This window comes from Ailuropoda melanoleuca, chromosome 9, assembly GCF_002007445.2.
Source record: "Ailuropoda melanoleuca isolate Jingjing chromosome 9, ASM200744v2, whole genome shotgun sequence".
Taxonomy (NCBI): Eukaryota; Metazoa; Chordata; class Mammalia; order Carnivora; family Ursidae; genus Ailuropoda; species Ailuropoda melanoleuca.
The window spans coordinates 46937692-46965058 of record NC_048226.1 but is presented as its reverse complement, the minus strand read 5'-3'; positions in this window follow the sequence as shown (position 1 = coordinate 46965058).

Below are 27367 nucleotides of genomic sequence, written 5' to 3'. Positions count from 1 at the left end.
TTATAATATATCCTGCATCCGTGAATTAAATCAAGGGCTATTAAATTGAAAATTAATCAGCTATGGGAGAGGGTTCCACTTATATCCTTTCTTCTACCTAATTGTAAGCAGTGAATTGAAGACGTGTTAATTTTCCCGTTGTGGTACAGGAAAGCTTGCGGAAGGGGAAAAGGGGGCTGGGATTAGGGGAGGGGCTGTCCTGCATCACCACCATTGTGTCACACACTGATAATCGTGCGAGTCACAAAGAAACAATAATACACTCAATTGAGCAATTTCTAATTTCCATATTAAAAGTGATTTAAGATGACATCTAATAAGTAGCTATTATAAAGGAAAGGAGGCACTTTGGCAGACATTTTGGCAGTTTCTTACAAAAGTAAACATATTCTCACCACATGACCCAGTAATCACTCGCCAAGGTATTTGAATTGAAAACTTACGTCCACTTACAGCCTGCACATGCATGTTATAGCAGCTTTATTCAAAATTGCCAAAACTTGGAAGCAACAAAGAGATCCTCCACTAGGTGACAGAGACAACCGTAACAAAGACCTGAAAACTGTCCCTTTAAAATAGAATCATTAAGAAAGATAGCGATTGAGGCGCCTGGGTGGCTCAGTGAGTGAAGTGTGGCTGCCTTCCGCTCAGGTCATGATTCCAGGGTCCTGGAATCAAGCCCCACGTTGTCGGGCTCCCTGTCAGTGCAGAGTCTGCTTCTCCCTCTCCCTCTGCCCCTCCCCCCTACTCGTGCTCTCTCCCTCCCTCTCTCTCTCTCTCTCAAATAAATAAATAAACAAAATCTTAAAAAAAAAAAAAGAAAGATAGCGACCAATCAAAATACTTGGAATATTTAGAAACTGACATCACTGTTGAGCCTCTAAGTGTGAAAAAAATATTTTTTTCTTTTTACATCTTTAGGTAATTTTAAGAAATATTTGTTCTTTTATCTGTTAGCTTGTGTTTGAAGAGCTTGATTTGGGACACTTCCGATACCTTACAATTGACTACATGTCAGGCGGGTGTGGACACTAATGATTGGTACAAAAGTGTTCCTTTTTGTATACTTCCTTTTTATCACTGTTTTTATTCTTACGTAACCAAAATACACCCAAAATACATGAGTTCAAACAAAGTCACAGCCCATTTATAGTTTCCCCCACCTATGCCCACTGTAAATTAACCTAGTCGTTGATTGGCTTTCCAGTTTTAGAACCCACTTTAGCTTTGCTGAATGTTAGGAGAGATTTTGAGCTTTGTGTATTGGGTGCAGGGACGTCAGTGAAACATCACTTCCTCAGAAGGGAAAAGAGCTTTTGGCCATAAGATAACTCTTAACAAAGTTTTGATGAGTTGGGGTAAATGAATCAGAAACACATTATATTTCCCTTGAAGTACTCAGGGATTTAAAAATTAAGGAGCAAATGGCTTGGCAAATGTGTTAGGAACTTTGCCAAACCCAAACATTAAAAAAAAAGTCTGGGTATTTTCAGAATTCTAACTGCCACAACTTTTGCCTATAACTAATTTTTATAGTTTGACATTGAGTCATGGAATCTAGTGGAATCGGATAGAAAATTCTGAAGAAAAGTAGGTTACTACCCCATTGCCACTTATTAGTATTTTCCATAATTAGTGATTTAATTAGTTCCTAATACATTTTAAACCTACATTCGAAGCAAAAATCTTCTATTCCACCTGGGTTCACATGCTGCCTCCTCTAGTTAGTCACTAGCTGTTTGACCTTGAACAAGTAACTTAACCTCTCTGTGCCTCAGCTTCCTTATCTTTAAAATGAACATTGTTGTGATGAGCACTGGGTGTTATATGTAAGTGATGAATCACTAAATTCTACACCCGAAACTAATATCACACTATATGTTAACTAACTAGAATTTAAGAAAAAAATTGGAACAAAAAAAAAGAAAGAAAAATGAACATAATTATATAGCATTACCTGCATATACAATATATTTAAGAGCCCTAAGTAGTACCAGGAACATAATATGTGCTCAATATCAATATTGTCAGATGGTAAGAATGTTTTGGTTACCAAAGATAAGCCACTTATAAATAACTTTGCTTTCCTGATCCCTACTGGCATTGGAAGAATTAAATATCCAGATTCTAATTATGGTATTTGGCTTCAAGCCCCTACCCAGTTTTATTTATCAACTCTCTAGTTCTTCCCATCCTCTCTATACTTCTCCTGTGAGGTTGTTCTTACATCTTATCTGCAAAGGAGGAGTTGAGGTCATTAGATCTGTATGGACAGTTAGGACCATGTTCTATTTCTCTGCTCCTACATTCTCAAGATTTACAACATGACACTAACTCCATCCCTGGTTCTCTTTGGTGCTCTTTCTGGGGAAGAGAGGTGCCATCATAACACATCCCCCAACTCCTGCATATGCCCCCACCTTAACCCTTGATATCACCAGTAGAAGAATCGCTACCAGAAAGTCATAAATCTCATTTTGAGGTGATAGCATTTGCCTGAGATAGTGCTCAAAACCAATGTTTTGTCATTCATGCATTTATCAGATATATACTGAGAATGAAGACCTATTTGATCTATTAGAGGAACCAGGGTTTTTTTGTTTTGTTTTGTTTTTTGGGGTTTTTTAGAGAGAGAAAGAGAGGAGGGGAGGGGAGAGACAATCTTAAGCAGGCTCCACGCCCTGTGTGGAGCCCCATGGGGAGCTTGATCTCAGGACCTTGAGATCATGACTAGAGCTGAAATCAAGAGTCAGATACTTAACTGACTGAACCACCCAGGCTCCCCTGGAGGAACCAGATTTTATGAAAGACAATCAAATCAATTTATCCTTGCCACTCGGAAATATGCTACGTAGCTGAGGAGATGATATACCCATAAATCATGGTGGTACAGAGCAGAATACCTTTAAAGAACAGACTGAGTGGAACGGGCATGTTGGAGAAGACAGCAAAGGCTGAGAGCTCTCTGCAAGCTAAAGAGGCCTAGAAAGGCTCAAGGAAAAGGTGGGCTAGAAAGCTAAATCTTGTGAACTCAAGCAGTTATTAAATAGATTGAAGGAGAAGGCAAGGACATTCTGAGAACTCAGAAGATACAAACTTGAGAATAAAGGGAGGGAATTCATGGGGAGATAAAACACAACTGGCTGGAAGAGAGCATGGTAACAAAGTAGACTGATGTCTTTGAGGATGGTCTACATATGGGGAATACACACAAAATAAGTTGTGCTTGAAATATACACAGTCCTAAATGAAGCTATTAGCTGTGTTGAAGGAATAAGAACACCCAGGGGAAAGTGGGGCATGGAAGAGGTGCCTGGACCTGTATCTCTAGTTCTCTTGGTAGTATCTAACAGCTGGTGGATACTGAATTTAAAGCATTCTGTGTCTTTTCAATGACAGCAAACAGTGTAAGCATTTGGATAGATCACAATAACCTGACAAGCTGATTGGTTTGCCCATCCAGTTGCCTAGCTAGTTGGGGACCTGAGTGAAAGCACGGCCACTCCCATCTCCTCTCCTTTTAGGCTCTGAAATTCTTTTTTTCATTCTTAAATCCATATACTTTGTTTAACAAACAAGAAAAAATGGAACTCTAGCTTATATCGCAGACTTTGTATCAGAGTTTATGTACCATCATGTTGCATGTTCTGCTGTTTTTCCGATCATTGCAAGCAATTAGTTCCTCTTTCCCCGTATCCAGATAGTGCTCAGTGCTGTGAAAGGGAGTGGAAAGAAGGACATATAACCTCAATGATTTTGTAATGAGCTTCCTTCCCATCAACCCTTCAACACACACACACAATTAGTACATATTCATTTCATTCCCTTAATACTTATCAAGCACTTAATAGGGCCAGGCAGTATTCTAGGTACCGAGAAAGCAGCAGTGAAGAAAATAAAGAAAGTTTTGGAAGGTTCATTCTAGAAGGAGAGGGAGAATAGAAACAAACACAATTATATCATTTGTCTTATGACCATAAGTATTACAAAGAAAAACAAGCCTGAGAAGACGGGGATGGTCACCGTCACATACTACACTATCACTGCCCACTACACTGCTTTTCTTTGTTTACAGGATAATTTTTTGTCTATTAATCTAGAGGTCATTCTACCCAGATATAGAACTGTAGATGATACACGAGTGACTCATATTCAAATGTTTTCCTCTTATGAATAATGAAACTATAGATCATGACAAAAAATACGTATTTCAGTTCTATTTGTGTATACACACACACACACACACACTTTCCCAGTGTAATAAAAATGCTCAAGAGTTTTAATTTTGGTGCCTTGAGAGTCTGAAAATTGGCCTCAACTTTCCTGAATTTTTTCACCCAGGGTACAAGAGTGTTTGTATGTAAAGGAAGCTCGAACTGGCCCACTTGATACGCCATAGTTCCCAAGTTTCAAAAGCAGGAATTTCACAAATATGTGTGATTAAGTACAGGGAGGGAGCAAGTGACAAAATTTGGTTGGAAGTTGTCAACTTTTCTAGGAGAAAAAAATCTTTTATTAATGAAGAGGTGATATATGTCAATTGATTAATAAAAGTGCTTTTTAAATTCTAGTGACATAAATCTAACTAAGAAATTTTAACAAAAAATTTACAAAGATTTGCCAAAAAAGGTCCAAGAAGAATTGCATTACTAACCAGAGAATTTGTTCTGTAAACTTTGCAAAGGCACTTTTGTACACGCTGTTTCTTTGGCCTGGAATGCCCTTCCCTTTAATTAGTGAAACTCTTACTATTTACAATTCATTTTATGATCTACCTCTGCTTCCCTGATAGCAAGCCTACGCAGATTTCAGTGCAGTTCTGTGCTCCCATCAAACACTAAGATTTCCTCTGTTGCTGATTTTTTGATCAGAAAGGTAACAACTCAAACTTGACTCTCATTTCCATTTCTCATGGTTGGTGGAAGTTTGTCCTGAAATCTGTTTCTCAGTTATGTGGAAAGGGAGGCTCATTCAGGAGTCACCAACGTTTCCAGGCAGATTTGGAAGTTATAGGATCAGAAATTATAATCACCATTGCTAGACTGAGGTGTAAGTTGAAATTTAATATGCTCTTTAGGTTAGGATTGTACATTCACTATAGAAGCAATGAATCAAATGGAGATTGATGAATACATGCATGCATGCTTGTAATCATGCATTCAGGCATGGTATTAAGCAGAATAAAGAGTTATTATAACTTCTTAAAAATTATCTAAACACATGATATAGGAGAGTAGAATTGCCTGCCATTAAAGAATTTGAGAATTTTGGTCAGAATTCTCATGGAAAATCTGAGATCATTGAACTGAGATGAGACATCTACAATAAAAACATAAAATAATATTTAAATGGTTTTCTCAAGATGAAAGAGAAGATTGCTCTTCCAGGCTTCCAATAGTTTTGCTCACTGGCAGGATTTTTTACTAAGAATCTTATAAGTCAGTTTCAATACTTGCCCATAAAAAGAAAGAAATTGAAATTGTGACTTAATTTTCATTATTCCCTTCTGAGATATTTGGCTAAAGTTGAACCATATTATGAAGTATTTAGTTGTTTTTATCATTATTTTTTAATTAAGGTGGCTAGTCTCTAAAGTACTGAGATTCATTTAATCAGCTCTGTGACATTAAAGAATCCAACTTGTTGATTTTGCCACTTGGATTTAAGATTATAATTCCTTTTACTCCCTAATTTTTTACAATTACTAATTAAAAATTTGACTTTTTCAAAATTAACTGAAAATGCTCCTAAAACAAATTATAGGGTCTTCTCTTGATAAAACACAAGCATAAATATTACCACAAAACTCCGAATTTAAAAACTTGCGAAAAAACACCTTTTTTTTGGTCTGGCTTTTTTCAGTCAGTATAATTATTTGGAGATCCATTATTGTGTGCTTATCATGTACAGCATATAATTCCATGCATAAAACTCTAGTAAAAACTCTACAAACAGAAAGCCAGTTAGGGTGCCTGGGATCAAGGAGAGGGCTGAGGAAGCCAGTACAAAAGAGCATGGGAGAGTTTGGGAGTAATGGAGACATTCTGTTCCTTATCTTATTGTGTTAATAATTTCATAGGTACACACATAAGCCAGCACTTATCCAGTTGTATAATTCAAATATGGGGAGTTTATTGTATGCTAACTATAGCTCAAAAGAACTGTTTAAAACTCATGAAAACAAGCTTTTCACGTTCTTTTTTTGTAAGATAAATCACTCTGGTACTTCTTAAAATTCAAGTCCATTAAATTCATTAATTATATCATATTTTCAAAGTTTTGCCTTCCAGAGTCTATGAAAAATTTTCAAAACTTTCACTAAACCATACACAAGCACATACACATCCTGATGATAAAAACTCAGTCTGGTTTTGGCTTATTTTTAAGAACTAATAAAGCTGCAAATAATGACTCATGCTCTTCAAAAAGGCATAATAATGCTCTAAATCTGAAATTCATTGTTATGTGGTCAAGTTCTAGTGCTTGTGTTATTTGGGGCTACCTGGCTCTGTTCAAGTCCCTTCTATGAAAACACTGTGAAAATCAAAACTGGGAGAAACCAATGGCTAACTAATTAGGCATCAGAATGTTCTCTGTGAATATCAGCTTTTATGAAATATCAGTTCTCTGATACCATCAAAATTAATTAACAAGTAGCTTAGTTAATCAGTAATTAGCTTATAATCCAATAATAACAAAATAAACAAAATCTTGGATTATCTTGACATACATTGGTATTACCATTAAAAATATATTGATTTATATATTCATATAAAATTAAAATATAGTTAATTATATTTTTACTAGTAACCCCAATATACGATTTGTATTTGTTAGTACAAATAGTATATTATGGTAATACTAATATGTCTTATTGAAAAAATTGTTGTGTGGTCTTAACACATGCAGTTTTGGTTAGTGGATGCCTCTGGCCAACAGAATTCTCAATTCTCTGTTTTGAAGTGCCCCTCATGCCCTGGGTGCCGCCTACCCTCACAGCCTCAGCTCCTGCCTCTGTCTCATGGGACCCTTGCTTCAATCTCCTGGTGCAACATGCAGTTTCTCAAATGTACTAGGGACTTTTCTACTTCTATCTCTTTTCCTATACTGTCTTCTATCTCAAGCCACAAACTACATCTGGAAAAAGCAGTTTTCAAGCACCAGATTTAAATGTTGAATGAAATAATTTAAGTTAAAAAAAAAAGTATCCAGTGGCTCTATACAAAGTAACTGTGCAATAAATGGTAGTTAAGTAACATTTTTAACTGTACTTTCTCAGCTTTTAAATAGCAACAGAATTATCATATTATATTTAGTAATGTACTTTATTATCTTTTTAGTGTATTTAACAACCCTATCAGACTCTATCCTGGTGAAGCGCAGGGACAGACTGCATCTTACCTGTATCCTTGACAGCTCACTGCGCTATGCCTGCTCCAGGACATTTAATATATACTAGCTGAATCCAGTTGCCTTGACACTTAAGCAAGGGTTGACGATATTCAGTGACTCCTAGGGCATGACATCTTGGTGAAATATAAAATACTAAGTCGTCTACTCTAGCTTTTCTCTTCTGTTACGAGCAGGTAATTAACCCAAGAACAAGAGTTTCAAGAAGCTGAGATGCATTTGCACACTTGGAGAATAACTTGCATCGCTTTTAGTCTGGCTCCAACAATCCCAAGATTTTCTGGGTCAGGTGTGGAATTTGCCAATTGATCATATTTTAGACAATGCTTTAAGTACACTGCAATGTGATATCCAGGTTTAATTCAAATCCACATAAAACAAAGTTAGACTTTGGATTTCAAAAAGATCAACAAGACTATAAGATACTGAATCAGTGTAGGGTTATTTGGGGAAAATACAGGGGAATGTTAATCTGAGGATTTTGTGAATATCTGCATTTCTCCAATTTTCCTCAGAGAAGCAAGCATAACGCAGATGTTCTGTTTTGAAATTTCTTATGGTCTTATAATATTTCAGTATTTATTCAATATTAATCAATATCTGTTGACCAATCTGTTGATCTAACTATCCATATAAAACTTAGTCTCCACTCCACTTTGCTATCCAGTGGAAGAAAGAGACCAAAAAGTTAACCATCAAATTGATAAAATGGGAATAAACTGTGCTGTGAGGAAAAAATAAACAAGATCAGAGATAGAAAATAGGTGGGGCAACTTTAGACGGTATGGCCAGGGATGGACTCTTAAAAGAGGTACTGTTTATTTATTTATTTTTTAAGATTTTATTTATTTATTTGAAAGAGAAAGCACTCATGAGCTGGGGGGAGGGTGGACAGGAAAAGGGAGAGGCAGGGGAGAGGGAGAAGCAGACTCCCTGCTGAGCAGGGAGCCAGATGCAGGGCTCAATCCCAGGACCCTGAGACCATGACCCAAGCCAAAGGCAGCCGCTTAACTGACTGAGCCACACAGGCGCCCCTATGGAGGTACTGCTTAAAGGGAGTTCTGAATGATGAAAGGTAATTCATGTAAGAGTCTGGGGAAGAGAGTCCTAGGCAGAGATGAAGAATAGGTCTAGAATTGAGGATGGAAAGTCCTGAAACAACTTTGTGGACTGTTGTTAGCTTAGGCTGCACTGTGAGATGGGCAGATCCACAGAAATTGCTACATATTCTTCAAGAGCAAAGAACTTGTGAAATAGCCAACATTTCTTGAGAGATATCTAAGGGCCAGGCCCTGTTTCAAGTCCTTTATATACAACATTCTTAATCATCCCAACAACCTTATGAGGTTGTTTTTATCCCCATTTTATAGAAGACAAAACTAAGACACAATGTGGTTAAGTAAATTTATAAAGACTCAAAGCAAGATTCAAACAAATCTTTCATCTCCAGAGTCCATACAATTATGCTCTTCTGTCTCTTTTATGTTCTCTAGCTTTTCGGAAGATAGTATGGAAATAAAATCAAGCTTGCTTGGACTGTAATGGGTTGGGCCAGAAAAAGATATGGTAAGATGAAGTAAAATCTACAAAGGAATCTCTCCCACACACTCACCTTCCCTCCTCATTTTGTTCCAGGACAGAGAGGAAAACAAAACAAAACAAAACAATTCAAGCATCAGGTTTAATTGTTAGTCCAGAGAATACGAATCTGAAAGGAGATCTAAAGCAGGGATAGCAATTAAAAGAGGAAAAAACAAGTGTTAGTAAGTCGTTTCACATTCTGGTGCCCAAAAGTTCCTTTACCTAGCAGTGATGGATTGAACCAAAAAGGCAGACAGTCAAACTTAGGGTTTCAAGTTTAATTGTATATGTGTGGTTTCACAGAATTTTTCCAGTTGGTAATAGCTATGTGATGAGATGACTGGAGTTGAGAGAGAGAACTTTATTCAATGGGAGAATTCGAAGGACAAATTAAGAGCCCAGTCAAAAGTGAGTTCTAAAGAACTGGGATACCAAGGCCCTAGAATGACCAGTGGTATTATGGACGTTAACCTATCACTGACCTAAGTTCCTCTGTGGTCTTCTTGCTTAGGTAGAAGGTACCAGACTTCAGTGTTAGTCTATGTGCTCCTGACCCAGTCTGAGAGTCATGACACTTGAAGATTGAAAAGGCATTTGAGATTACTGGGTAACAAAGCAGAGACTCTCCAGTCCACACATCTGTTTTGAGACCCACCTCGTGCCCACCAATGGGCTACTTCCTTTGTGGTTATCTCTCTAGACAAGCCAATGGAAAGATAAAGGCGCTGTCAAGGTCCTTCCCCAAGCTGGATCCTTACAAATAGAGAATTAGGCACAGTAAATACTGTAATCAAAAATAAACTGAAACAATCATGCACACAAAGTGTACTTTTGCCAATTAGATGTTCTTGAATGGCTCTGAGCCAAAATTTTGGGAAAACAGAGCAATAAAAGAAGCAATCAGCCCAAGAGCATTAGAGACTGTTGGGACAAGAGGATATCACAGTGTCTTACAGTATCTTTCTCTTAGCTCATCCCAACTCACTTTCCAGAAATCTCCAGTCTGCTCTTCCATTACCTTGTCCAGCCATTGTGTGGAATCTGTGTGGAAGAAGTACAAAGTCTTCAAGAGCATAGCTTTTCCCACCTATTCTCCTGGACACAGTAAGTGTGGCAGACTCCACCAGAAAAATGACTCCAGCTTTCTTCTTTATCCACAACATTCAAAGGAGCTATTTTTTGTGTTGTTAGGAGCTGACACTGCAGAAAGCTTCCCAAGACAGTTGTGTGTGCATAAAAACAGAATATAAAGACACGTGTATTCTGTAGTGTGTGGAAGATCTCATGTACTCCTTAGAAATGGTGCCAATACTGACAATAATACCAAATAAGAAAGGGCAGATGGGATAATTTAAAAAATCCTCAGTGCCTAAGCAAGGCCTCAGCACTGTGTATAAACTTAGAAACAGTGCAAATCATTTAGTCACTGAAACACTTTTCCAATCACTGTTTCAATAAAGTAAATAACTCCTTAAGAACATGAAAAGCTAATGCAAGTTTAGAGAATGAAGCCGGCCAGTTTTCCATTTGATGTGGAGGCCAGAGCGCAGAGAGGGGGGCTAGTCTATTAAAATCAGGTGAGCCCATAGACGTGTCTGCAATTGGAAGGTTAAGGGCGAATCTCCAGCTGTTTAAATCCTCCAAGAAATAGTGGGCTAATATCTGAATGCAGAGATGTGTTATATATAGGTCAAAGAGAGTGTAAACTTTTCCCCCAAGGTTCCTCTAAGCCAGAAGCTGGTTTTCTACCTTTTGAAACATTTTTGTGCACAAGCAGGCACTGACTGCAATCTCTGCTCAAGAACCAGCCAAACGGCAGGCCGTGGTTAGTGGAAATGCTTATTTGTTCTGGGAAGCAAAACTAGTGGGAGAAAAAAAGGCAACTTTTGAACAAAACACTAAAAAGAAACAGATCTGAGGAATCTGGTGAAATTGAAACTTTTAATCCAAGAAAGATAATAATGACTGAATGGAAAATAATCTTCGTACCCTCGTATTTTCATTTCAAACATTGGAAATTATTCTATGGTCTAGAATTGCTGCCATCACGGTAGATAATTGTGCTTGATCGGCAGTTGCTTATTGGAGTTATTTCTTCTCTTAACCTCAGCTTAACTGATGGCAGCAAAGGAATTAGTTGGGGAAATTACTTTAAAGATAACTATTTCAAGTGAAAGCCTGACAACTAATCCTAGGCTCCTTTGGCTTCCACTGGAAGGGTGATCACATTGTAAACTAAGGAAGAGAACTAACTATACACAGGCGTGGTGGCTAGTTTCTCAACTGAGCAGCTGAGCTCTGCTCAACAGGATCTCTTCCAGGTACTCACATGATCTTACTAATGAACAGATTGGCTTACATTTTAGGGGAAATATCAGTGTAGATAATTGTCCATTCATAGTTCTTGTCCCAATATCAGTGTAGATATTTGTCCATTCATAGTCCATGTCCCAAAGTGCCATGTTGTTCCCGTTTTGGCAGGTGCAGGTGGGGAAAAGACTGGTACCAGAAATTAGAACTGGAAAAATACCCTTTCCACCTATTGTTCATATTGAGCAAGGCGCTTCCTATGTTTTTAGTTTAATGGACTCTTCTTCCCCCTATTGGATATAATTTCTTGTTTCTATATTGTTAGCAGGAATTTTAATTGGTCTTTAAATTCCCCTCAATCCAATCCTCCATGGAAACCTCTTAATTAATTAATTATTTTTTTTGGTCTCTGTGAAGACTTTCAATGGAAGTGTGGTGAAAATTCTACCCACTATTTTTTAGCGAATTAATTTTTTATAACATGAACTGATAGCAATAAAGATCTCTTGTGTTCATTCTTTACATTGTTCCTTAAATCATATCAAAGTGTTTGTTTGAATTATTCATCAATATAAAGTGTAGTGCCTTTAAGGCAAGCTTCAAATTCAGCTCTTTCTTCAAGTAACTGTGAACTTGAGATAGCCAGTAGAAAAATCCTATTTCATGATGAAACAAAAGAAGTCTAGAGAATGTGAATCTATCTGGCCTAGCAAGAGTTAACATTAGTTTCTTGTTGTTATTATAAAAAATGTTAACCTTCCATATTCTTTGACTTCTATTAATGTGCCCCAACTCTCAGTCTACCCTTTGTCCAATCCAGATATCCAGTTAGTCTTTTGGAGTAACAATATAGCATTTAGTAAAAAATCTAAAGTCACCTAAATTTCATTGCATTGTGCTTAAATTACATATTATTTCTATTTTTATATTCATGTTGGAATCTGGTTAGTTTCAGCATCTAGAGTTCTGGTTGGGAAACTATTCCCACTCTTTTGAAATTTAGAATGGAAAAAGGTATTCAAAATAACTAACACCAAGCTTCAGTTAAGTGCTAAAGCCTTTTTAACTCTACATAAATGTGAATGCACTTTCATTATCATATTAACATATTAATTACCTACCAATATTTCAGTGGAGAATGTGGACAAACTGGTAGTTTCATAAATGTTTTACAAAATTAAAATTGCAAAAATGAAAGATTTATTTTGATTTTGGAGGAGGAAAGTCAAAATGTAAAAAATGTTTTATTTTAGGAATGATATGATTACACTGGAAATTAAATTATAGCTAGTAAAACTCCTAACTTCAGAAAAGATTCAAAAACATTAATGAAAAAGTGTTTGATGATTTCGTGTCAAATAGTGGATCCAAAGGCTAGATCATTTCTCTTGATGTAATTATGGATGAATGCTGCAACACTTAAGAGAATCTTTTTAAGATATCATGCCTTGTTTTTCTTTACTGCAACTACTTTACTTCTATAATCACTTCGGTGTTATTACCTATAACAATAATCATGATTTACAACAAGTTATCCCATGTTTAACTAGCGGTAATGTCACTATTCAATATTGATCAACTTTTTACTAATTCATTAGTCATTCAGTCAAGAAATCTATATATGAAATTGAGTAAGGATAACAACACAGTCTGGAGTTTAAATTGCTTAGGTTCAAATCCTGGCTCTGCCACTAACTAGCTGAAGATTCTCTTGCTTTTGTTATACAACTATTCTTTCAAACCCTATTTGAAAGGAGAGGAATCCAAAGAATGTGATAACAAAGGAAGAAGCAGGTGGGTCCTTTCGTAGCGGACAGTCACATAAAGCTGGGGGCCCCGTCAGCATGAGAGAAGATGAGAAATAACCCCACCACACAGGAGGGGACAGCTGGAAAACTTGCCTGACTTCATCTTGGCAGTAGGTGGTAAAAAAATAAAATCGTCCTTGAGAATTTGCAACCACAAGCTAGCCCTTGCACGACAAATGTTTCCAGTCCAACTCTGCTCTGTCTTTGTGGTCTGAAAAATCTGAATCAAGGAACTTAATTTAAAATGGTTCCAGATTGGTAGCATCCCTATGAGACTAACTGAAGCAAAGAAAGCTCCTCGTAAAGGAACTTGGCTTTAACCCAGGCCTCAAATAATCTACAGATAACATTCTGGGTTGTGTGGAGGTAAAGGATACAATTAGCAGATAGAGTATAAAATAACTCCATTTAACTTCTGCAAGAAATAAAAGAAACCTATAAATATATAAAGGGAATAAGATGCTATAAAGAATAACCAAGAAATTTTGAGTAAAAACGAAGTGTATCTTTGAAAATAAAAAAAATCAGGGACGCCTGGGGGGCTCAGTCCGTTAGGCGTCTGCCTTTGGGTCAGGTCGTGATCTCAGGGTCATGGGATGGAGTCCCTTGTCAGGCTCCTTGCTCGTTTTTTTCTCATTTTTTTTTCTCTCTCTCTCTCTGATAAATAAATAAAATCTTTTTAAAAAAAATCAAATGTTTTGTCATCTCTTAGAATTATGTCTTTTTTATGTTGATTTACTTAATAGTTCTGGCTATAAAAACTTTTAGAAGTGCACTTTAAACTCTTTCTCCTAGTTCATGCTTTGCTTTTTCATTTTCTTGATGCCATCTTTAGATAAGCAGAAGGTCTTAATTTTAATGAAGTTCAATTTATCAATCTATTCTTTTAGTTTTAATGCTTATTGTGTCCTTTTTAAAGAAATGTTTGTCTACCCCAAAATTATGAAGATAGTCTCTGATGTGGGAAAAAGAGGCAGAAGAGAAATTATTAAATTCCCTTACTACCTACAGCCCATTGACAAGTCCTTAAAACAGGCAGAGTGACATTCCTCTAGGGACTCAACTGCCTCAATGTTAATACTTTGCTAAGGACAAAAGGCAACATTAGCCCGACCCCCAGGATCCTGTAAGTCTACTTTAACATATAAAAATTCCTTTAGAATTTTCCTTTATCTCTAAACCCCCAAGATACATGTTGACAATCATCCCCCAAGCATATGGCCCACCGATACACATCTGAAGGGTCTCATGACTAAGGTTTGATTAGACGGTAATAAATGACATTTCCCAACAATAGCTAGCCTCCTCAAGGTCCTGGAGACCTTGCTTCCGAAGTTTCTTAGAAATTTACACTATCCGTAACCCCCTCCCAACTTGAAAGTATATAATGGGTCACTCTTCATGACCCCAGTGCAGTTCTTTCTGCCCACGGGTCCTGTCCCTGTGCTTTAATAAAACCACTTTTTGCACCAAAGATGTCTCAAGAATTCTTTCTTGGCTGTTGGCTTTGAACTCTAATGTCTTTCCTACATCAGTCTCTTTAACTTTTCCTTGAGAAATGTGATTGTTTTACATTCGCTTATATTCTATAAATCTATCTCAAGTTAAGCTTTGTGTATACAGTGTGAGGTAGGTCTTAATTTTTTTTTCCCTGAAAAGATATCAGTCTTTCCCTAATGCATTGCGGTGGTGCCTATGTCATAAGTCAGAAATCCTATATGTATGCGTTTGTTTCTGGACATCCTATTCATTTTGATCTGCCTATCCTTGTGCCACCCTGACTTAACTGCAGTAGTTGTGGAATTAGTATTGAGATCTGGTAATGTACTTCCTCCAGTTTTACTCCTGCAACTCAAGATTTTTTGGAATCCTCTAGGTTCTTTTCTTTCACATATAAATTTTAGCTTCAACTGATCAATTTTCATAAAAAACACACTGGAACTTTAAGAAGGATTGCACTGAATTTGTAGATTAATTTGGACGGTATTGGCATCATAAAAATATTGAGTTTTTTTGGGACACCTGAGTGGCTCAGTCAGCTAAGTGTCTGCCTTCAGTTCAGGTCATGATTCCAGGATCCTGGGATCCAGTCCTGCATCGGACTGCCTGCTCAGCAGGGAGCCTGCTTCTCCCTCTGCCTGCTGCCCCTGTTTGTGCTCTCTCTCTCTTTCTGACAAATAAATAAAATCTTTTAAAAAAAATATTGAGTTTTCCATTGCATGAAAAAGATAGATACATTTTAATTGACAAACTGTTACAATTCCCCTCAGCCTTTTTTTGTACTCTTTAAATTGAAATATAATTATACTTACCATTAGTTTCAGGTGTATGATGTAATGATTGAACAATTCTATGCATTTCTCAATACTCATCATGATAAGTGTACTCTTAATCCCTTTTATCTATTTTACCTATTCACCCAATTTTTGTATTTTTTAATGGTAAAGGCCTTGCATATATTTCATTAAATTTAAAATTCAGCATTTGGTATTTTGGTACTATTGTAAATGAATTTTTAAAATTTATTTACTTTTGTTGCTAATAAGAAGAAATTCAAACAGACATTTATATATTCAGTGATTTTTTTATTAATCCTAATTATTTGTAAACTCCTTTGGATTTTCTATGCATGTAATTATGTCTTGCATTAATAATGACACTCTTAATTTTTCTTTTCTATTCTTTGTATCTTTTATTTCCTTATGATTTTGCACTGGGTAAGACTTAAGCACGATGCTGAATAGAAGTGATGGTAATGCAAATCATTGTTTTATTCTTATCTCAGTAGAAAATTGTGCAATATTTAGACAGCTTAAATATAATGGTAGCAGTAAGACATTTGTCAGTAGCTTTTATCAAATTAAGGGAAGTTCCCTTCTTTTCCAAAACAACGAGAGGTGTTTTGTTTTGTTTTGTTTTGTTTTTTTGTGATAGTGTGCTAATTTTTATCAAATGATCCTTCTGCTTCTATTTAGATGATGTATGAATTTTCTCTTTTATACCAATAATAATAATAATTACATTGATTTCTGAGTGGTAAATAAACTAAATACCTATTGGTCATAATATGCATAATATACTATCCTATATATATGTTTGGATATTATACTATCTTTTATATATATATTTGGATATCTATTTGGTTATTTTACTTAGGATTTTAGTGTAGGGGTATTGACCTATAGTTTTCTTTCATGTAATGTCCTTGTCATATGGATGTATCATGGTTATACTAGCCACATAAAACAAAATGGCAAGTGTCCCTCATTTTACAACTTTTTGGAAGAGTCTTTGGAATTTTACTATTATTTCTTCCTCAAATGTTTAGCATAATTCACTTGGGAAATCATCTGGCACTGAAGAGATCTTTGAAAGGATGTTTTTAATTATGAGCTATTCAACTTTTTCATTTCTTCTTATGGTAGTTTGTCAATTTTTTTTTCAAGTTATTTTCTATTTAATCAGATTTTTCAAATGCATTGGCATAAAGCCATTTATAATAGATTTTATTATTATTTTTAATATTTGTAAGATCTATAGTGGGTTTTAGTTTTTCATTCTTGATATATCTTAAGGATGTATCACATTTATTAATCCTTACAAAGAAAATCTTTTTTGATATATCTGTGTTTTCTATCATACATCTGACTTGATTTCTTCTCTTGAATTTATTTTTTTTCCCCTACAATCTTTGAGTTTCTTTGCTGTTTTTGTTAGCTCCTTGTGATAGAAGCTTAAATCGTTAGAGTTTAATTTTTCTTCTTTTCTGCTACATGCATTTAGAGCTGCAAAATTTGTAGTTAAATACTACTTTTGTTGCAGCACCTAAATGTTTATGTCATTTTTCATTATCATTCAGTTAAAAAAAAATCTTATTATTTCCATGTGATTTCATCTTTGACCCATTGATAAACTCCTTAATTTTCAAACATTTGAGATTGTTTTCTTTATATTTACCTTCTTTTTTTCTAGTTTAATTCCATTGGGATCAAAGAACATACTCTGTGTGATATCAGTCTTTTGAAATTTGCTAGGTCTTGCTTTCTGGCCCAGCATGTGGTACCATTTGGTAAATGGTCCATTATGAATACACATACAAAACATTATTCTGCAGCTGGATGAAATCTTCTATATTTATCAAGTCATGTTGGCTGATCAGACCTTCTATGCCTTTTTAAATTTTTGTGTGTCCTGATTCTGCCACTTACTGAGACATATGTTAAACCCCCCTCTATGATTTTGAATTGTCTACTTTTTTAAAAAATTCTCTCATGTCTTGATATTGAAGCTATGCTATTTGGTACATAAAATTTATAATTCTTATATCTTCCTGTTGAATCGAGAAATAATGAGTCTTTAATGTAATTAAACTGATAGAGCTGGATTTTAAACTAACATCCAGCGATTTATCCAGTGATTTGTTTGTCTACCTCTTACTTTTCTTAATTCCTCCTTTCTTGCCTTTTTCAATTAATCAATTTCTTTCCATTTCCTGTTCTGTTAGGCTCTTATTCTTACAGTGTTTTATCATTCCCTAAATGATTGCTCTAGAGATTAAAATATGATTTCTTTCTTTTTTTAAAAAAATTTATTTATTTGAAAGAGAGAGAGAGCGCATGTGCATGTGTGCACATGTACAGGCAGGGAGGAGCAAAGGGGAGGGAGAAACTTCAGCAGACTGCACACTGAGTGCAGAGCCCAAAGTGGGGCTCTATCTCAGGACCCTGAGATCATGACCTGAGCTGAAATCAAGAGTTGGTCACTTAACTCAGCTACCCATGCACCCTAAAGTAGGATTTCTTAAATCATTATTTACATTAATACTGCTACCATTTCCCCATCAGTGTAAGAAACTTATAACAGTTTAATTCCATTGATCCCTGAAGGGGAGCAGGGTATGCCACATCCAAATATGCTATTTTGGCATATTGATTATTTTGAATTAAAGTTACTTGAGAAAAATCCAGGGCAAGACACTGTGACTCTCCTTTGTCTTCCTGAAAGCAACAAATAAATCTCCCACGTAAAAGGTACCTACACTTTACCAAGAGGAAGAGAGACACCCTTATAATCGGGGTTAGAGAATTTAGGGCTGAGAAGGTTGTATAAACAAACCTTGTTACTTCTTCATTAACTTATTACCCCAAATCCCTTTGTCTTGTCAATTCTTCACAAATTTATTGTTTGTCTAAAAGGTATAAAAACTGTCTGCTTTGGTCACTTTTTTGAGTTCCATATTTTTATGGGCTTCCATAAGTACACAGTTAAGTTTGTTTTTCTCTTGTCAATCTGTCTTATGTCAATTTAATTATTAGACCAACCAAAGAAACTAGAATGGAAGAAAGGAAAACTTTTCCTTCCCTAAACTACTTGCATTATTGCATTATTGTTGCATTATTTGGATTTTTGCTGCGTATATGTACTATTGTATATTTTATAAACTGCATGAGACATCATTATTGTTATTTTAAACAGCTAATATTCATTTATATTTTTTCCCATATTTACCTTTCTGATGCTTTTCATTTCTTCCTATAGTTTTATTTTTTCAGCTCGAATCACTTTCTTGTATGGAAGAACTCCCATTAATACTTCTGACAACAGACGTGTTTAACAAAAATTCTCTCAACTTTGTTTTCTTTTAATCTGCTATTATGTTGATTTCATCTTCATTTTTGAAGGGTTGTTTCCATATGCATGGAATTCTGGATTGGAGATTTTCTACCTCTAATACAATACTTTAAGGATGTTATTCCTTTGCATTCCATTTTCTAGAGCTTCTGTTGAAAAGTCACCCATCAGTCTTATTGTTTTATTACTCAGGATGGGTCTTTACTTCTTGTTGCTTTTAAGATCTTTCATTGTCTTTGACTTTTAGCAATTTGACTATGATGTGCTTAGAGTAGTTTATACACATACATATATATATGATAATTGGGATTGTAGAGCCTTTTTAATCCCTTGGCAAATGTCTCACAGCCCTTGCAGAAAAGTCTCAGTAAATCAGAAGAATGTAAAATTTGCATCACAATTATGGATCAGAGAGAAGGGGTAAAGGGAGAGAGGACTTACCTCAGAGAGCAGATCCATCAGAAAGTTTTTGGAGAGCTATACTTACTTAGAAACCCTCGGTTTCTCCTAGTTGTCCTCTCCTAGAACACTGCATTACAGCAAATTTAATGATATACTGTAACTGTCTATCTCTTTCACTAGTGATATTAGCAGACCACAAATAATATGGACCATTTGTTCCCAATACGCGCAAATGTGTATGCATGTGAAACATGAAAAATAATTTTAAATTATTTAATAATTTAATAATTATAAAATTATTTTATTATGCCATTATATATTTTTATTTTGTGTATTCTGCTTGTTTAAAAAATTTAAAAAACTAGACAATTAAATAGGTGCTTTAAATTGTTCTGAATAGTATTTACTTCCTGGAGTCAATTAAGAACTAGTTATTTGAGTTATAAAGTTATATTCCCCCCCAAATCAGTAGATTTAGTGAATAAGGGAATCAACTCCTACACTGTAATTGATTTCTACATTTTTATTAAATGTACAATACCTATAGTAGATTTACCTTTGAAAATACTTTAATTAAGCATAAAGTATAACACTAAATGATTATTTAATATTCACGACCCTCTATCAATTACTCAAACTCTTAATTAGTCAATGTTTCTTTTCAACTACATTCTCAAATATCTTCAAGGAAATCACCACCCACCTGTCTGTCCAACTAAAGAATGAATTACATTATTTTGTCAAAGGTTGGGGAACTTAAAATCATTTGCATATTCTTGGCATAGATTTTGTTAACATGTATTGATTACTGCTTCTATATTTAATATAAGTAAATCAAAAGAAATACTAAATGCTCCTGTGATGAAATTCTTTTAAGTTCCTGTGAGTTTTTAGCAGAAGTATGCTACTACAGATAGTTACAAGAGTGGCATCTGTTGGTCACTCACGTATCTGCGGATATGTGACTTCAGCACAAATAATGTGGCAGGTTGACCACATAAATGCATTAATTATTTCAGTAGTGAAAGACTATTCTGTGCTAATACTTTGTGATACAAAGATGACTCTAGCATAGACCTTGTAGCATAATAAAATAAGATTTTGGGAATATTTTTGAATATGCAATAAGGGAGGCTAAGAGGTAAATGCAATAATTGAAATATAGTTCAGTGCTATTGGTGCTTAAAGGAAAAAAGAACAAGCTTGAAGCCAACGAGTGCCAGAGGAGGTAAAATAAAGCCATGGGAGAAGGGTGTGTGTCATGGAGGACACACACATACATACACACGCACGCAAGCATCCGGACGACGTCAACCACACAGGACTAGACAGAGATGTTGAGAAGTGTAGGTTAGTTCATCTGTAGAAAATGTGTGTGAAGCGCAGCCAGAAAAAGCGATCAGTAAAAACTCTCACCTCAGCATAGGGGAGTTCAATGTAAGGAAATATTCCTTGCACGTATTCTGTGCGGGCAAGAAGCAAAGTATTTGAACAGGGAAGTTACATGTCAGGGTTGGCCTCAGAAAGACTGATTTAGCAACTGGGTGTTTCAAAATCATATTTAAGAACCTACTTATTTCTCACTTGAACCGCTGAAATGTCCCAGAGATAACAGAGGTTGAGGAGAGTATACAACCCAAGGAGAAGAATTAACAACAAAAACAAAACAGAATGAAAACTGCCTTGGATGCAACAGAGAGACTGAGGAAAATAAGGCATGCTAGCTGCTTTCAATAAATAGATCACAGAAATCTTCCCAGGCAGTTTCATTTGGTGAAGAACAAACATCATTCAAGTATTTGCTCAAATTTCACCTCCTCAATGAGACCCTTCTTAACTACCACCATCTAAAGTACCCTTTATCCACTATTGCCTTCCCCTGCTTTATTTCTTTGATAACAATTACCTCCCCTGGGCATTTTTTTTTATGTATTTATTTGTTTCTTTGTTTCTTCCCTCTGCCAGTGCAATGTAAGCTTCTAATAAGCAGGTACTTTGATTTTTATCTTGAATGCTAGCTGATACGTAAATGTGCTCAAGAAATATTTATGGAATAAATGAATGAATTGAAAAACATAAAAGATTAAAGGGTAACCAGGATCTGAAATCAGTGAATAGAGATGGCATGACTAGATGAAGAGTGAGGGATTAAAAAGTGGATAAGACAGTGTATAGACACAGTTCAAATGCTACTGGTTCTCAAAGGAAAGAGAACAAATGAGTAGTGAGAGATTGAAAAGCAGGTAAGACTGACTATTGTGCTATTCTGAGCTTGGAGGAAAAGTTAATATAAGAGAAAGAAAGAATGATTAACAGAACCAAGTGTTAATAAAGATAGCCTCCTTGACTCTCTACAGAGAGATAATGGCCAGAAAGATCCTTCTAAAATGTGTCAGGTCATGATGCTTTTCTGCTCAAAACTCTCAATGACTTTCCATTTCATTTAGACCCTAAATTGGTATACCCCATACAGTCTGGTCTAAAACCTCCCTGACCTTATTCCAACATTGTTTTCTTCCCTCACTCCACCACAAGTCTGTGACACAGCCAGCCTGGTCTAGTCCAGAGTTCACCTCCCTTTCTTCCTCCACCTGGAAACTTCTTCCCCAGAAGTCCACACTGTGTGTGTCTTGGTATATTTTCCACATGGCTCTCTCGCTCAAAATCTTTCATATCTTTCCTGATATGTTACTTAGTTAGGTCTTTCCTGACCCTTCCTGTAAAACTGAGTACAGTCCTCTCTGTACATCCCACTCTTTATCTATCTTATTTTTACTCCATAGCATATATTACTTTCTCATATATTCCAAGTCTTACTTTGTTTACTGTCCATATCCCCACCTCTAGAATGTAAGGTCCATGAAGGCATGGATTTTTATGCTTTGTTCACTGCATAGCTCCCAAACCTAGAATAGAGTCTGACACATAGTTGGAACTCCAAAAATATCATGAGAAAAATGAGTTCCATTTACATAATTATAATGACGTATAGGAATGAGCAACCCATAGAGGAGTTTAATGCATTCATCAGACTAGTTTGGGTTTGACTGCTTACTCATGAATATCATCTCTATCAGTGATTCTAACAGAGGTATTACTTCACCCTTCCCCCTCCAAAAGGCATTTAAAATGTATACAGGTAATTTTGGTTGTCCCCATTCTGTAGAAACCGAAGAAGTTTCTCTAGGGATTTAGCATTCAGAGGAGCCAGGGATAATAAATGCCTTTCAAGGCATGGACATTCTGTCGCAAAAAAATATTTTCCTATCTCTAATGTCAACATTATTCTTATTGAGAAACACTACTGAAAAATAATTCTTCCTTATCTATAAAAACACAAAAGGGCTACCTAATGTTGTTATGAGTCTGTTTATTAATAAATAGGAAATTATTAAAAAATAAATGGATATTATGTTTTACTTCAGGAAAGATTTATAATTTATCTGAAAACTTATTAATAATTATAGTTTTTTTTTTAAAGATTTTATTTATTTATTTGACAGAGATAGAGACAGCCAGCGAGAGAGGGAACACAAGCAGGGGGAGTGGGAGAGGAAGACGCAGGCTCATAGCAGAGGAGCCTGATGTGGGGCTGGATCCCATAACGCCGGGATCACGCCCTGAGCCGAAGGCAGACGCTTAACCGCTGTGCCACCCAGGCGCCCCAAGATAATTATAGTTTTAGATAGTTGTTCTGTTGCAGAAAAAATAAGAATCAGACCGGTGAGAGACCAAGTGACACTCAGAGAAGCAGGAGAACTCAGATTTATTTTACACTGGTGGACCAGATGAGCTTGTGCTCCAAATTCTCAGCCCCAGGCAACGGGGTTACAGGGCTTTTATAGGGGACTGCAGGCAGTCAGGCTTCAAGGGCTATGCTGACTGCTGGGAGGTGGGTTTGAACTGGGGGAGTGGGAGCAGCTTTACGTGGGAACAGTAGTGCAGGGAGCCCGTGGCGAGAAGCCTGCTTACAGAAGCAGAAACGCTGGTTATCTCTTGCTCCCAGTAGGGCTTCTGGTTATCTCTAGCTTATTGTTAGTAACTTTCCGTCTTCTGGGGCCTCCGGACCTGGGCTTGCTCTGGTCAATTTTCCTCTTCAGTTCTATTATATAGTAAGATTTGACATTTTATTTTCTATCTCCAAAAAGGTATTTCACGTTCTTAGACCACACTTTTTTTTTTCTACTTTAATGTGTTTCTCCTTCACATTGGTTTGATGGTTTCAGTTCATAAATCCAGTAAAAATAGAATTCTCACTCTCTCAGTGTTCTGTGTGCAAGAACTCATTAAGTCCTATGGGGAAAGACCCAGGTTGTACTCATGACAAATAATTCTGCTATTTTCAGATTGTCCTGTTTGATTCACATGGAATTACTGAACAAATGCAAACCTTGACATACTTCTTTTTACTTATTTCTTCTTTCTCCGTGGACTACTCTCATTTTCAAGTACAAATAGTGCGGGAAAATGCTGAAGAATTTGGTGCTGTTCTCTCAGAACTAGCATTCTTTGCTTCATTCTTGCCCATATAAGGGTGAAATCAGGGGTCAACGTAAGAATGTCTCTCTAGGCAATCTCTATCATAAGTTGGCCATTCAGATTACATGGACCTGTTCCCAAAAGGATATTAATTTAATTCTGATTTCAGCTCCAGATTAAAAAATAAAAGTAACTTAGATGAGAGATACTGGTTTTCTGGAAAAACAGGCTTGTTTCTGTTTCTGTGGCAAATTAATTCTGTTAGCAGAAACTCTAAGGGTATAGATCCCATAGATCCCTAGTTATTTTTCAGACCATCATAAAAAAATAATAGTGCTTGTAAAAATAAAGATTTGTATTTATTCCTTACTAAGAACCGTGTGCAAGGAATTCTTTACATCCATTACCTCATTTAATCTTTGCAACTCCATTCATTTATTAATCTACCTCACAAATATTTATTGGGCACCTACAAAGTACTAGATACATTTCAAGGCCCTGGAAATAAGGTAACGAGTAAGGTAAGGTGCCCGCCTTCATGAGGCTTATGTTCTAGTGTGAGAGACAGATAGTAGACCAATGTATGTAATGCAATTAGCAGATCTTAGCTCAGTTATCATAGTGGTAGCTCTATGGAGGCAAAAATGAAAAGGCAGAGTTAGAGAGTGATGGGGGTGGGAAAATTGTCAGTGCGGAGGGGAGTGTGGGTCAGATTGAAGGGATAAGAAAAAAGCCACATGACTGTCTGGGAGGATGTCTCAGTCGGAAGGAAGAACAAGAGAAAAAGTCGAAAGACTAGATGAATTTGTGAAAGCAAGCCTGAGTGGGCTGCCGGAGAGAAGTAGAGAAGGGTGGAGAATGATGGAAGCCAGCCCAGTAGAAGGAAGTTATGATAATGCCCTGGATGTACTGCACAGGAAAGTCATTGAATGTGCTTTACTTTCAAAAAGATCAATCCAGAAGCTGTACGGTGGTGGACTGTGAAAGAGCAAAAGTGGAAGCAGAGAAATATGTGGCGAAGCTGCCAGTGTTTTGACTCGTCGCCTTTAAACTTTTTGGTGTGTACCCTTACTCGTAAGAAGTTTTGGATCTTGCACACTCGCTGTATATAATATAAGTGATACCACATGCTAGTATACATTAGACATTATACCATGCACTGATATTGTGTTTGTGAAATAGAAATAACAAATAAAATATTTAGAATAGAATTTTTAAAAGCCTTCAAAAATATCTTATTATTTCATCGGTTTTGTAAAAACATTTGTCTTCACCAAAATATTATTTGCTATTTCTATTAGTTTAATTTTAAACTTTATTAGTATTTACAATTTCTATCAGAGCAATATGACAACACAGGCTCAATCATTTTGAAAAGTTTTATTAAGCACAGCACTTCAAGCACAATTTTCATTTACATCGGTTTAAAAATGTTTGCTAATCATGATAGCTTCGCTGTCACCAGCTAACATACCAAAGCAAAAGTTCATTAATGAATATTTAATAGCATGGTCACTGATGTGGTTTTGGAATATAGGTGAGGTTCAATGGGGTGGAGTCTGGAGCCAATGACCAAGAAAGAATTCTTGAGACGTCTTTGGTGCAAAATGGTGGTTTATTAAAGCTCGGGGACAGGACCCGTGGGCAGAAAGAGCTGCTGACCAGGGGTAGTGAGGGGTGGCTGATTATATACTATGGGGTTGGGGGAGGTAAGGAGAAAGGGAGGTTGAGAAAGTACTTTCATATGTTAAAGAAGACTCATGGGATACCCAAGACTTTGCCAATGTCAAGTTAAGGTTGTTTTTCCCTCTAGCAAGGCATTAGCGTGAAGATAGTTGGGAACTTCCTGGAAGAATGTCACACATGTCCCACCCAGGAGTGGGGAGTGGGGGAAGGTTGCACGGTGTCAGCTTATGCTTGTCTTTGGCTTGCCTTCTGTTCCCTCACGAGTCAGCATTCCAAATAGTCTTGAAAGTTTTTAATTCTTTGACCAATCTGTCACATGTGATTGGATCATGATTTTTCCTCTTTATGTGTTTGACAGAAAGCTTGCTATCATAAGCATGGTAATTATGACTGTTAAACTTCCTTAGGGTTAACTTGTGCTTTCATTACTTAATTATTTTAAACCTTGGGGTTCTGCTGGAATTTTCTAAGAATATTCGTCAATGTTCAATAAAATCTGGATTTCTCTTCCCTGAATCACTAAAATGAACTATGTGCAAAAGCTCTAAAAGCACACAGCTGCATGAGGAACATGGTAACTGCCTTGAACAGCTCACCAGTCCTTCAGGACACCCCACTCACCTCTGGAGACATGCTGCCCTTAGATCTGTGTGGGTCTAGGGGGGAGGGGCTGTCAACCCATTATCCTATAGAAAATCATAATAACTTTTTTTCTTTAGATAAATTAAATAGAAGTAGGAGTTCTTGTGTTTTTTAAGCATTTTTCTTAATGGTTCTTCTTGTGTATTCTCTGGGAGGGCAAATTCCACGTTGGACACCATTAATCTATGTGAGAAACAATAGTGGCTTGGATTAGGCTGTTGGCAGCTGAGGTGATGTCAAGCAGTACTTCCAGTGGTGAATGGTATCAGAGATAACAATCTGGGCAATAAATGCACTTATTGTTATTGGATTGCCATAGCCCCTAGGGCTTTTTACCATTCAAAGCTGAACATATTAATTTTCAAAAAGAAGATATCTTGGGTAATAATTCATATTTAATATTTCAAATTCATATTTAATATATTAGTGTTACTTAACTTTTTTGGAAATTATGCTTCTTTTCCCTTGCATTGGAAAACTTTGGTTCCTAAAAAGAGTACCCTAATTACTTATTTACATTATTCTTCCTCCTCTCTTCCTCCCTAATACTACTACAGAGAGTCAACTGAATAAAGTTAAGTGTTTCTTTGTAGCTCTGTCTTTACAATATATTCACTAAGGATATACACTCATTGTGTTTCAGAGTTATTTGAAATATTATTATCCCCTCATCCAGTTCCCTTCTTACTCTCACAGGTAATCATTTTTATTCTTTTTAATTTATGATTCTACATCTCTTTTTGCAAATAAAAACAAATATATATTATAACTGCATGTGTGTTATTTCCACTAATATTTCTTACAAGGGGAACATTCTAGTTTTATACCTGTGTACCATGCTTTTTCACTTAGTATCATATCCAGGGAGACCACTCTCTGTGTACCAAGATTTTTCTTGTCCTGTTTTTCATTTACATAGTATTCCCTTATGGACAACCATTAAGCCAATTCCCTTTGTAACTTTCCAAACATGTGGATAGGAAACTGGAGGCTTGAAAGATGAGGGAGTGAAGTGAAAAGGGAGGACTAGTAGGAGAAAGAGAAGCAATTGGCAAGACCCCCAGGGCTCCTGGGAAGACCTTCTGAAAGGTTCAGGTTAGGGAGGCTTTCTTGTCTTGGGTGAAATATGGTAAATTGGTTGTGGTAGCAATTCCTGTGTGTGTGTGTGTGTGTGTGTGTGTGTTTCAGGGGCTAGGGAACTTCTCACACATCACCAAGCAATTCTCAGACACAGGCAGGGTGTCCCGGAATTCAACTCAATTCTGACACTATGCAAAGATAGCATCAGATTCCACAGGTCTAGATTCAGTCCTACAAGACTGCTGCCCACCTTAGATACCAGCCGCATGCCCAGGTTATTACCTGTGCTTACCACCAGCTATAGATTGGGGTTCCCATGACTCCCTCCTTGGAGTTCA